Consider the following 12,053-nt stretch of genomic DNA (forward strand, 5'->3'; position numbering starts at 1 on the left):
TCAAGGTACAGCCAGTTGGGCCTTCCTGCAGGATGTTAATGGAAGGAAGGAAGGGCAACCTGCTAGGGAATAAATGTTCTTTAGGGATCAGTTTGGATTACGCTGGGGTCAAGAACAGGGTCCATACCAACAATAGCTTTAATTATCAGATTGTTTTATTTTTTCCCCACAAAAACATATGCTAAATTTGAGGTATAAAGAGTTTTTTCTCCATTAAAAAGAATCCATTTCCATATTAAAAAATCATGCTACCAGGACTGATAGATAACTACAGGTGAGAATGGTAGAAAATCCTCACTGCAAACAGCTGCGAGAGTCAAGCTCCCTCCCACACCATGGGGATGGCAAAGACAGCAAACGGGAGTTTGCGAAAACACTTTTGCCTATGCCATTCTTTCAACATTTTGAAGCAAATCTAATGAGTATCTCTTCTCATCTTTTCCCAAGTCGAAGTCCAGGTATTTCTTATTCAGTAGCAGATCACTAACAGATATGCCTGGGGGAGATTCAGGCTTCGTTCCTGATCTAAAACTTAAAGTTGGGAAAAGATAGTCTCAAAAGAGAGCAAAAATGTGTGAAGGGAACTTCAGAAGCCGTCACTCTGGGCACATCCTAAATTCAGTATCAACACACCTGGTGAGTATAAAAGAACACAATGCTATTCATCACAGTGATGGGAACTGTTTTTGGAAAAGGAAGATTTATGAATTGGATGATATCAACTAATTATATTCCAGAAAATGTCTGTTAACTCAGACAAGATCAAGTCAAAGAAACACTAGGAAAATAGAGTGGGGTAAACAACAAAATATTATTTACCGCATTGGAAACTTCAGAGTACATGCCACAAACCAAAAGCTAATTTTGCCTTAACTAAGTGAGGATATGCCACAGTTTCCTCTGGTGTATTATATACAGCATAACTAGCTCTATTATTATTTTTAATAAATTCTTCATTTTTATGTCAATACAATTTTAAGAACTTCTGTTAAAATTTTTCTTTTTGTTTTTACATTTCCCCTCCCTCAACTCTTTGGTCTACTTCTCCCTTATCTCCACAGATGGAAGGTAGATGAACTACAGTGAAGAGGAGAATGGATAAGTTCTTCAAAGGAGTGACTGTGTCTTAAAATTCTCTGTAAGCCCCATTGCTTCGTACCACAGCTGACAGATTTAGGTACTCAGAGAGTGTAGGTTAAAGGTTGAATGAATGGGCTGAGCAACGCATGAGCGGGTAAATATGTTTATTTTACCCTTCTACTGTAACTTAAGGGAAAAAACATGTTGCCTGAATGTTTATTACAACTCTTCTGTTAACCTTGCAGAGGATGCATCAACAGGACCATGTAGAGATGGAAGGAAAGGAATGTCATTTGCTATACTCAGAACACGTCCTGTGCTGGCGTTTTCACAGGTGATCATAGCCGATCCCTGCAGTTACTCTGTGAGAAAGTATCATCGTCTGCCTTTTATAGCTAAGTTTCAGATAGGATCCGAGAGAGATTGCTAACCTGTCCAAACCCATGGCTGGGAGCTAGGATTTAAAACTCAAGTGCTCCTTTCAAACAGCCCACATTTCCCTCTATTTCCCTTCTAAACACAAAAGCAAAGCTTAAATATTAAATCACTAATATATTAGGTTAAAGCTCTTGGGACCTTAAATGGTCCCTGCCAATTAATTCATTATTTATTAAGCACTCATTTTGTGCAGAGTACGTTTTCAATGCAAAGGGGTGCCAGAAGGTAAAAGTCTACTCCTTTTTTCCTGTGGGCAGCTAAGGCCTGATGTCAATGGTCTGAGTAATACAACATTCTGAGTATATGAGATGCTATCAAGATGATTAAGGAACTTCAAAACATATTTTGAAGTAGTCAAAAATAATCTATCTTGAGACTAACAGCAATTTTCTCTTATTAGTATAAATTAAATTTAGTGCTAAAATATTATCTTCATATGTGCAACAATCATTAGGCTAACTTTGTAACCAAATAATCTTTTGAGGCTAAAATTGTCGTTAAAATTGATGAGCTTTTTGGAGATTTTTAATGAGTATTCTGGACATCTAGAAGTCTTGCTGGACCACTAGAGGTACCCAGATCCTGATGGTTAACCCCTTTCCTTCCTCCTTCCTCAGAATCACATAGGAGACAGTCAGGATTACAGGATTTTGAGAAATGATGTCCTCTTAGCCATTTGCTCCTCTTCTACCACAGAGACGCTCTGGACATTTGGAGACTTACCGAATCAGGATGATTGCTTAGAGTCTCTGAGAACATTTTGACGACGTAGGAAAGGGATGTGTTTGTCAGGGGTTCTACCCTTCCTAAACTCAGCGCCCCTCTGAGAGAGAAAATACTCATCATGTTGATGTATAGCAAAAACCATCACACTAAGGTAAAGTATTTATCCTCTAATTAAAAAAAAATTATAAAAAATACTCATCTAAATAAATAGTACTTTTGGAAAGAACTTTGCTCTGAATCTTTTTTTTTTTTTGTCTTTAGTCTAACCTAAAGATCTCCCTTCTTTACCAGGGTGGGAACAGCACTTAACGCTAAGCCTGCAAGCCAGTTGATGTCAGGATGGAGTCCTGAATACTCACCTCAGTGAGGTAAGGCTCACACAGAGGGTCACAGACACACAGCTCTGGAGGAAGTAACGCCCAGGGACAGGTCAGAGTAGAGGACAGTGGAACTGGGTGGGTTAGTCTATCCTCCTCAGGAGTATGAGCTGATCCTACAGGTGGGGCTGGCACTTGTCAGATGCTCACCATAAAGGGAATGTGCTCCTCACAACTGTGATCCACCCAGGCCCCTAGGTCCTGCGCTGCTCAGCCATGGATGACAGGTGAAAGGAACACTTCCCGGAACGAACAGCTCTTCCTCAGCTAACGTCCACCTGGGTGGTGACACAGGCCAGGCTGAGGAGCAGAGGTGGGAGGAAAATCATTCCAGACCCTAACTGGGCCACTGACTCAGAAGGCTGCATGCCAAGTTGCTAACTGTCAGGGTCCAGCCACCCTTCCTGACGGGGCACGCACAAGGCACACGTTGTTCTCAGTCAGACCTCGCACCACAAGAAAAAATGCTACAGCATAGCCAGGCCCAGAGTCTCTCGCTCGTCTGAGACGCTGCCCTGCGGCATCTGCATCCTTTCTGGGTCTGGGGACCCTCATACCCCTCTCGGTCCTGTCAAGAAAAAAGTCCCAGCACAACATTAAGTGCACAGTTTTCTGGCTGTGAGTGAGGAGATGTCCTCTTATCTACCTTCCTGAACTGAGAGAAAACATTTCAGAAAGTTTTCTAAATGAAAACCTAAGGGAAACAGAAGGAAACTTGAATTTTTCATGATTTATTCTTCTCGAATTTTGATGTTTCACCAAAAGCGCACATTCCTTGGTAACAAGAACCAAAAAAAAAAAAAAAAAGAAGGTCTAGAAGGAATGAATTCACTTCACTCACTTCACATAAAATCATTATTACAAACGAGTTTAAAGATATTAAATATAATGCGTGAGTTTTATTGAGTGCTGAGGGAAGTGGTACAATTTAATTGAGGATTTCCTGTGCTGTCTGGAGCTGAGAATAAGGGATTGTATTGTGGCCTCCCTGCCCCTGTTTTCCCTTTCCCAAGAGCCTAATATATCAATCACATAAAATTAGTGTAATTAGGAAGTCGACTAAAGACAGAGAGGCTCTTCCTGTAAATTTTTTCAAATGAAAACCCAGGCACCATTGTAAAACAAACACATTAATCTATTCACTGAAATTAAATGAATAGGATCGTGGTGACTTTAAGGCACTGCAGATAATTTGAAATTCTGATTATTCAAAATACAAATGAATTCTTAGAGAATGAACACAGGCTTTGATGACACAAGACCCGTTTCCTTCCGAGCCTAAGTGTGTGACTCCCAGGCCTGTGTCCTTTGTCTTTCCAAGGATGCCTGCTCCTGCCCCATCCCTCAGCCCAAAGTACACTGCTTCCAACCTCAGAGGGCAGCGGCCGGTGACAGGATGAGGCTCTGACCAGCGGCAGGGCTCAGAGAGGGCTGTTCCTGGAATATCAGCCCAGGACGATGTGCGGCACTACAGGAACCATGGGGGAGCTTCTTCCTCTGAAGTCTACAGTGAGCTCCATGCCGAGAGCAATTTCAAGAGGCTGGCAGGAAACGTGGAAGGCTGAGCTGTGAATGGGAGCAGAGGAGATGGATACGGTCAGGGAAGACTAAATTCTCTTGGCTGCCAAAGACAGTGAGGGCAGCCACAGCTTGAGGGGGCTGCCAGGTCGTAATCAAGTTACTTTAGGTTCGGCTGAATTTGGTCTGTTTATAGCCTGGGGGAAACAGGGAAGATGGGGACCTTGAGTTTTACGTTCATTCCAAACTTCCTTTGAGTTACTTCAGATTATAAAATATTTGATCTGTTCCTATCCAAACTGCAGGTGCTCAAATCTTTGTGGGTTAAAAAGGAAGACAAGCCCTGGCACTCACTGGCAAAACCAACACAATACTTACAGTAAGGTTTTTAGTATTATTTGAACATACTTTAAAATAATAATCCACTTTCTCCCTGTGCTTTAGTCCTTTCACTATTCAGTCCATGTAAAGTACTTTCAAAAACGGTCTGTTTTTCTTAGAACACTACTCAGATAGCTGTCTTTTCTGAAATAAAGCAGCCTATCATTTCTTTTCAAAATCTAAAGTTCTTTTGTTTTTCAAACTCTAAGCAAACCACCACTATAAAATGTTTAAATGTGGAAGAATTAGTGGCTCGTAACTGCCTAACTGTATGCTGATAGTACTGTCTTTTTTAAATTTATTTTTTATGGAGGTATAGTTGATTTACAATGTTGGTGTTCTTAATTTTAAGATTGCTTATAATTAGTGCTAAACAGTTACAGAGGGATTTCTGACTTATGATGCCAGTTGGTTCACTTTGGCTAATAAGAAATGGCCTTGATGTCTCTGTAAGAGATACTAGCTAGTAGGAGTGAAGCATATTCCAGTCTGTGAAGTGAGCATCACCAGGCCCATTTTATGAAGCAAAGTTGGAGGCATAAAAGGCGAGGAAACTCACACAAATGGCATAGCTGGCTGGTTGTGTCAGAGCAGGACTCAAATCCGGGGAGGGCTGGCTGCAAGCCAGGTGCCCTTTTCCATTATGCTGTGGCTCTTACCTCTTCAAGGAGGGAAGGGAAAATGAAAGGACCAAAAGTCACACTGTACAATAGCAGAAATGGGCTTGTTCGAGCAGGTCCCCTCTGGGATAATAACTGTGCTGGTAAGGCCGCACTTGACTATCGAAGGACATCCTGGCCCAGCCTGGCTCTGCTCAGTTCTGCTGTAACCTGTTCTTCATGTAACCTGATTGCTGAAATTCTCATTTTTTCCTCTTCTGTAAGTTAGTTTCACTTCACCTGCATCAAAATGCTGCTAATACCATATCTGATTGTTTCCATCTGTAATTTCAAGGCTTCCTTGGTGGCTCAGTGGTAAAGAATCTGCATGCCAATGTCAGAGATGCAGGTTCAATCCCTGGGCCGAAAAGCTCCCCTGGAGAAGGGAATGGCAACCCACTCTAGTATTCTTGCTTGGAAAATTCCATGGGCAGAGGAGCCTGGAGCTACAAGTCCATGGGGTCGCAAACAAGTTGGACACAAGTTAGCGACTAAACAACAACAAAAATTTAAAATCTTTGTAATCTTCTCTGTTCTGTTTCACATCCTGAATGGCTAATATCCAGCTTATCTAGTTGACATACTAAAATGTATCCTGCCTGCCTGTTCTTTCAGATACAAATTAAAGGTAGAATTAAAATTGAATAGGCTTCATTATGGGCTTCTCTGGTGGCTCAAATGACAAAGATCTGCCTGCAATGCAGGAGACCCAGGTTCAGTCCCTGGGTTGGGAAGATCCCCTGGAAAAGGGAAAGGCTACCCACTCCAGTATTCTTGCACTATTGGTCTATTCCATAGACAGAGCAGCTTGGCGAGCTACGGTCCATGGGGTGGCAAAGAGTCAGACATGACTGAGCAACTAACACATACAGGTTTCATTATGCTTCTACACTATGGTGACCTGCTAAAAATTTAAATCTGGGCATGTAATGTTCATATGGTGACTGCAATTAGTGGTATGTATTGTGTATTTGAAAGTTAAGAAAGTAGATCTTAAAAGTTTTCATCATACACAAAAAAACTGTAACTGTATGGTGATGGATGTTAACCACACTTATAATCATTTCCCAGTAGACACACACATCCAATTATTATGTTGTACACCTGAAACCTATTATGTTGTATCAATAAAACCAATGTGCTGATTTTACTGATACATAAATGGTATATCAATTTAAAAAATTAAACTCTACCTCTTTATTAAATTGGCCATGGCTATCCTCTCTCATGAGAGTTTAATGAAGAATTGCTGAATGGATGAACCAAAGCATATCAGGTGAACTCTGCAACGACAGTGGATTCCAGCTGAGATGCTGATCTGAAGAAATCACACACTGATATATGCCAGAACTCTGCAAAATCTAGCTTTCCCTTGGAGGCAACAGAGGTATCAATTGCTTTGTATCATTCTTAATTTCATAAAATAAAGACTAAAAAGGTTTGCACACTATGGCAGACCCGTGAAAGCACAATTTTTAGACTTTTGCCACCAGCTTGGCTTTTGCCAAAAATGTTTTCACAGCCTCCGATCTTCATGTGCTTCTTCATGCTGTCAGGCATGGAACAACTTTTTCCATGAAAACAAGACACTTCCCAAGGAGTGTTCTCAGAAATTCTAAGGGGCTTTAAAGGAACATCCTAAATCCTCATGTTCTGATGGTTTCACAATGCTTACACTGCGTCCAAGTACCCCGTCCCTAATTTGTTCTGGTGAGTTTTTGTTTGTTTTCACTCAGAGGGTTTTCTCAACTGGGCTCGATAGCTCATGTCAGCAGAGAGTCAAAAATATCCTAACTGGGTGCCAAGAAAGTGGTAACCACACACGTACAAAATAGAATGGTTCTACTGGCTTTTTACTCTGTAGACCTGAAGGTAACTCACAATTTAATTTATACAAGAATTCTATTTGAGGTGGGAAAAGTATTAGCTCAGTTATCTTGAGTCTTATCTACATTAGCAGAGAGAGAAAAAAACAAAACAGGACATGGTGGGTTTTGCTGCTGGCTGGTCTGTGTTATTTGCGTGGAACATGTCTTATGAAAGTAGCATTGGCAAAAATGTACCCACAAATATGTTTTGAGAAGTAAGCTATAGAGTATGTACACAATATGACACATAATTGCTATGTGGGGAAGTCAAGCTCCCGCAGTGAATTTATAATGTCAGTGATTGGCCTTGTGTCTCTCCTTCTCCCAACATTTCTTCTCCCAGCGTCCCCATCCCTTTCATGCAGTCAGAGAGATGAAAAATTAGCCCCATGGTTCATTCCTTTGCTCATGTAACAGCTATTTATTGGGCCATTACTGCTCGTGGCTACTGCCTCGTGCTATGTCCACTAAGAATAAGACCCTGCCCTGCAGGAAGGCACTTTGATATCTCACAGACTTAAGAAAGGAAACGGGTAGAACATGGTGCACATAGGAAGAGAGGCCTGGTCAAATACAGGGAGCTCCTTCTTGACCACAAATTATGAAAACTGTATGTGGATTGAAACTATCATTTCACTGTGTTTATATTTTCATTGTTTTTTATTTGTCCTCAATAATTAAGTTTTTTTTTAAAAAAAAGAGTAAAAAGAGAACCATTGATGTGCCCTCTGGACTAAGTTCTACTCTATAGCCAAATGTGAAGACAAGCTAGCAAGGGATAGACTTGGTGGAGGGGACTCTGAGAAGAGGCCTGGAACACCCATGAGTGGAGCTTCTGCAGGGCTCACATGGGCCACGAATTGGTCCTGCAGGCACATTGGTGGAAAGGTCCATTCCTGTATCTGAAAGCTGAGCTTTACTTACAAATATCTGGAATGACCCTTCATAAGGAATTTTCCCCTTTTTGATCTAGATGTCTTAGTGGATGCATATTCAAGTTTTGAATCACTTGTTGAGAAATGGAATATTTAAGAGAAAACTTCTCTATCATATTGAGGTCAGTCAGAACATACTTTATGTGCCAGGTGTTGTGTTAGATACAAAGGACCCAAAACTGAAAAAGGTGTGGTTCTTGCCTTCAAGGAGCTGATATCCAGGGTGGGGTGACAGGTGAACAGATGACACATATAGGTACATGGTGCCATCTATGATTTAACTCTGATTTGTTCATTTCTCTGCTTGCATAGTTCTTAAGTTCAAGTTTTGAAAACAAATTCCTTCATGTCATGAGATAAAAAAGAATGTTCTCTTTGAAAGATACACACATTGAAAATTTATTATATTTTGCACATTTCTAGAACTATTTTTCGGAGAAGGTTATGATCAATTTCTCAAATTTTCTTTGTGTGGGGCATGGTAGGGAAGGATCATTCATTATGGAAATTGTGTTTGCTAACATATTGGGAAACTAAGATTGAGAAACTTGAGGATGGTTTCTTAGCTCATGGCTGTATCTTTTGAAGAGAGAAACAAGCTTGGACCCATAAATTTTCACTGGAAAAGAACAATTTGAAACAGCAGGGAGAAAATAGCAACCCAAGTGCCTTGGGAAAAACAGGATCAAGGAAAAGAAAAAGAGGGGACAGGGTTAGTTAACATCATAAAATTTTTATGAATATAAATTGAGATTACAGTCATTCATGAGAAAAATTATTCGAAGAAATGGTGTTAGAACTTACTTTTTGCTTGTTTTTCTTATTTTCTTATGCTATATTTTCTACTGCTAAAATGTTAACATTTGAGGAAGCTGTATTAAGGATACTCCAAAATTCTTTCAATTTTAATTTTTACATTTTTATAAATGTATGATTAGTGAGTGAAGCGTTCGCTCATTCGTGTCTGACTTTTTGCGACCCCATGGACTGTAGCCTACCAGGCTCCTCCGACCATGAGATTCTCCAGGCAAGAGTACTGGAGTGGGTTGCCATTTCTTTCTCCAGAGGATCTTCCCGACCCAGGGATCAAACCTGGGTCTCCCACATTGTAGGCAGATGCTTTACCATCTGAGCCACCAGGGAAGTCCTAATGTATGATTATCCTAAAATAAAACTCTAAAAAATATGAACAAGTAACAAGTTCAAACAGAAATTAGCATAGCAAAGCTGTAAATCTAAATATATTTGACCACAAAACTCTGCATATTGACCACTTGTTATTCTATTTTACTTCTGTTATCCTAGGGGATTCTGTTCTTACGTGTTCTTCGGTAACTGTGTTTAGGACCTTTAACCTTAGCTAGGGAGCATCAAACTCCTTAATCATGAGCTTCAGTCCTTTCTATGACTGGGTGGCCTATTTGGAGGAATTCCTGCCATCACTTACTACTGAAAGTGACTTACTAACCTCTTCAAAATAACCCCCATTCAGTCTTGGAGATAGTATTCTCTCTTTGTTGCTATTGTTGTTATTCAGTTGCTGAGTCCTGTCTGACCCTTTGTGACCCCATGGACGGCGGCACACCAGTCTCCTCCATCCTTCATTATCTCCCATGTTTGCTTAGCTTTGAGTCCATTGAGTCAGTGATGCCATCTGACCCCCTCATCCTCTGCCACTCCTTCTGCTTTTGCCTTCAGTCTTTGTCAGCATCAGGGTCTTTCCCAATGAATCAGCTCTTCTGTATAATAAATGTAAACATAATGAGTTAAAATAAAACAAACATTTTATTTTTTTCTGTTCGTCAGGAATTCAGGAATGGTTTGGCTAGGTGGTTCTGTCTCTGGGTGTCTCACGAGGTTGCAGTCAAGATATTGACCAGAGCTCAGTTATGGAACCGGGGAGTCTGCTTTCAAGATGACTCACTTAACAGGGCTGCTAAATTGGCGCTGGCTGTTGTCAGAACTCGGTTGCTCTCCACGCGGCCTCTCCCGGGGCTGCTTGGGTGCTTGCAAGACACAGAGGCTAGATTCTCCCAGATAAAGTGGCTTGTGATAGAGAACACGAGGTAGAATATATCTATTTTAAGACCTAGTGTCAGAGGTCACATAGTCATTTCTGCCACATTTTTTGTTATTGTTCAAAGCTAGTCACTAAGTTAGGTCCATAGTCAAGTGAAGGGGAAATTATATCCCACCTGAAGGGGTGTGGAATGCCAAAGAATTTGCAACATATTTTAAAATTATCCTATGTGGGTTGGGGCCAATGACGCATATCCTATTTATACATCATGCCATGGATAGGTCTGGCTATGGATTAATATTTCTGATTACGGTTCCTTGAAATAATCTATCCCAGGATTTCTTTCCATTTTCACACCTAGAACTTTGCCAAATCCTCTGAATGGGACTCTTTATTTAAATGACTAATAACCCAAGCAATGCCCACTTAGGACAAGTGGGCATTTATTGGCTCAGGCAACCCAAGGAAGTGTTGAACTAACCAAATACCAGGATAGGCAGTGATCCAGGGAAATAAGTGGAACCAGGAGCTTGAACATCAACAGGATTACTCCTCTATGTCCTGCCTTTATTCTTCTTGGAGTGTCAATCTTTCTCACTTTAGAGCAGTTTTCCACACATGGCAGGAACCATGGCTATCTATACCTTTAAAATTCTACATTCCATAGCTTCTGCCATGGGAGAGGGTCTGCCTCATACCCTATTTGACTCCAAGTTCTTTACACTAAAGAACCTAGGTGGAACCAAAGGAGGGGCAGGATCCTGCAACATGGCAGCTCCTGCCGTTAATACAAGGTGGCCATAGAGAAAGGAAGGGTCAGCTTGAAAAAAAAGGGTACCCTGGAGGAGTGGGCTGGGAGTAGTGGGGGGAGTGATGGAGAGATAAACACAAGAGCCCTTTAAAGTCTCTCTAGTAAAAAGTACTGATATTGATAAGTATTAATATTGAAAGTAGAATAGATTTTATTTTCATGCATATTGTGCATATCTCATTTAAAATCAAAATAGTGACAGAAAAAGAATAGTGGCAAACATTTATGTGTGGGTTTCCCTGGTGGTCCAGTGGTTAAGCTTCCACACTTCCAATGCAAAGGGCAAGGGTTCGATCCCTAGTCAGGGAACTAAGGTTCCATATGCCGTGTAGACAGAAAAAAATTTATGTGGAATCCACACTTTCTTTTGATGAACCTCATTTGCATGGATAACCACAGTCACAGCTGGAACTAATGTTAATATATTCTAATTAGAATAGTATGGTCAGTGGACATGTTGTAAGTTTGGATTTGAACCCCCAAGCAAGGATGTAAGAACTGGTTCTCATCTTTTGTCAATTATAAAACACACTTCCTCCTCTTTGACTTTTTAGCAAGATAGGGAACACTTTGACAGTATTTTCATTTATGACAGGTAGGCTGTATTTCCCAGAAGAGCAACTTCCAAGAAGTGAAAACCATCAGACTCACAGAAGACAACAATTCCACTATCAGTTGAGTGTGTGTGTATGGAGTGGGGTCGGGGTACACAGAAATACTTAGAGATGCAACATTAGGAAGTTGTACACATACCAATATCAGTCAGTTCAGTTCAGTCACTCAGTTGTGTCCGACTCTTTGCGACCCCATGGACTGCAGCATGCCAGGCTTCCCTGTCCATCACCAAGTCCCAGAACTTGCTCAAACTCACATCCATCAAGGTGGTGATGCCATCCAACCATCTCATCCTCTGTCATCCCCTTCTCTTCCTGCCTTCAATCTTTCCCAGCATCAGGGTCTTTTCCAATGAGTCAGTTCTTCACATCAGGTTTCCAAAGTATTGGCCTATCACACCAATATTCATATTTTATTTTTAACTAGTCAAATACAATGAGTCAGTTGGAGGGGAAAAGTCTATGAATGCTAGTTGCAAAATAAAAGTTTTCAAAGAAACACACACCACATTCTTTATACTGTCTTTATAAAATACACATACGCTATGCACTTTCTTTATAAAATTATATTTATTTTGAACATTTGACTTTTGGGCAGGCACTTTCTTCAGCTCTTGCTATGGCCT

General features: G+C 40.8%; 1 long non-coding RNA gene across 1 annotated transcript; it reads left to right on the forward strand.

Moving 5' to 3' along the window:
- Nucleotides 1–1,065: 1,065 nt before the first annotated feature.
- On the forward strand, nucleotides 1,066–6,561 carry LOC139032964 (uncharacterized). The gene is made up of 5 exons (XR_011485580.1): nucleotides 1,066–1,234; nucleotides 1,326–1,414; nucleotides 2,215–2,395; nucleotides 2,536–2,612; nucleotides 3,943–6,561. It is a non-coding gene; the product is annotated as an uncharacterized lncRNA (long non-coding RNA).
- The last annotated feature ends 5,492 nt before the right edge of the window (nucleotides 6,562–12,053 follow it).

Source organism: Odocoileus virginianus, chromosome 34 (genome assembly GCF_023699985.2).
Source record: "Odocoileus virginianus isolate 20LAN1187 ecotype Illinois chromosome 34, Ovbor_1.2, whole genome shotgun sequence".
Classification (NCBI taxonomy): Eukaryota; Metazoa; Chordata; class Mammalia; order Artiodactyla; family Cervidae; genus Odocoileus; species Odocoileus virginianus.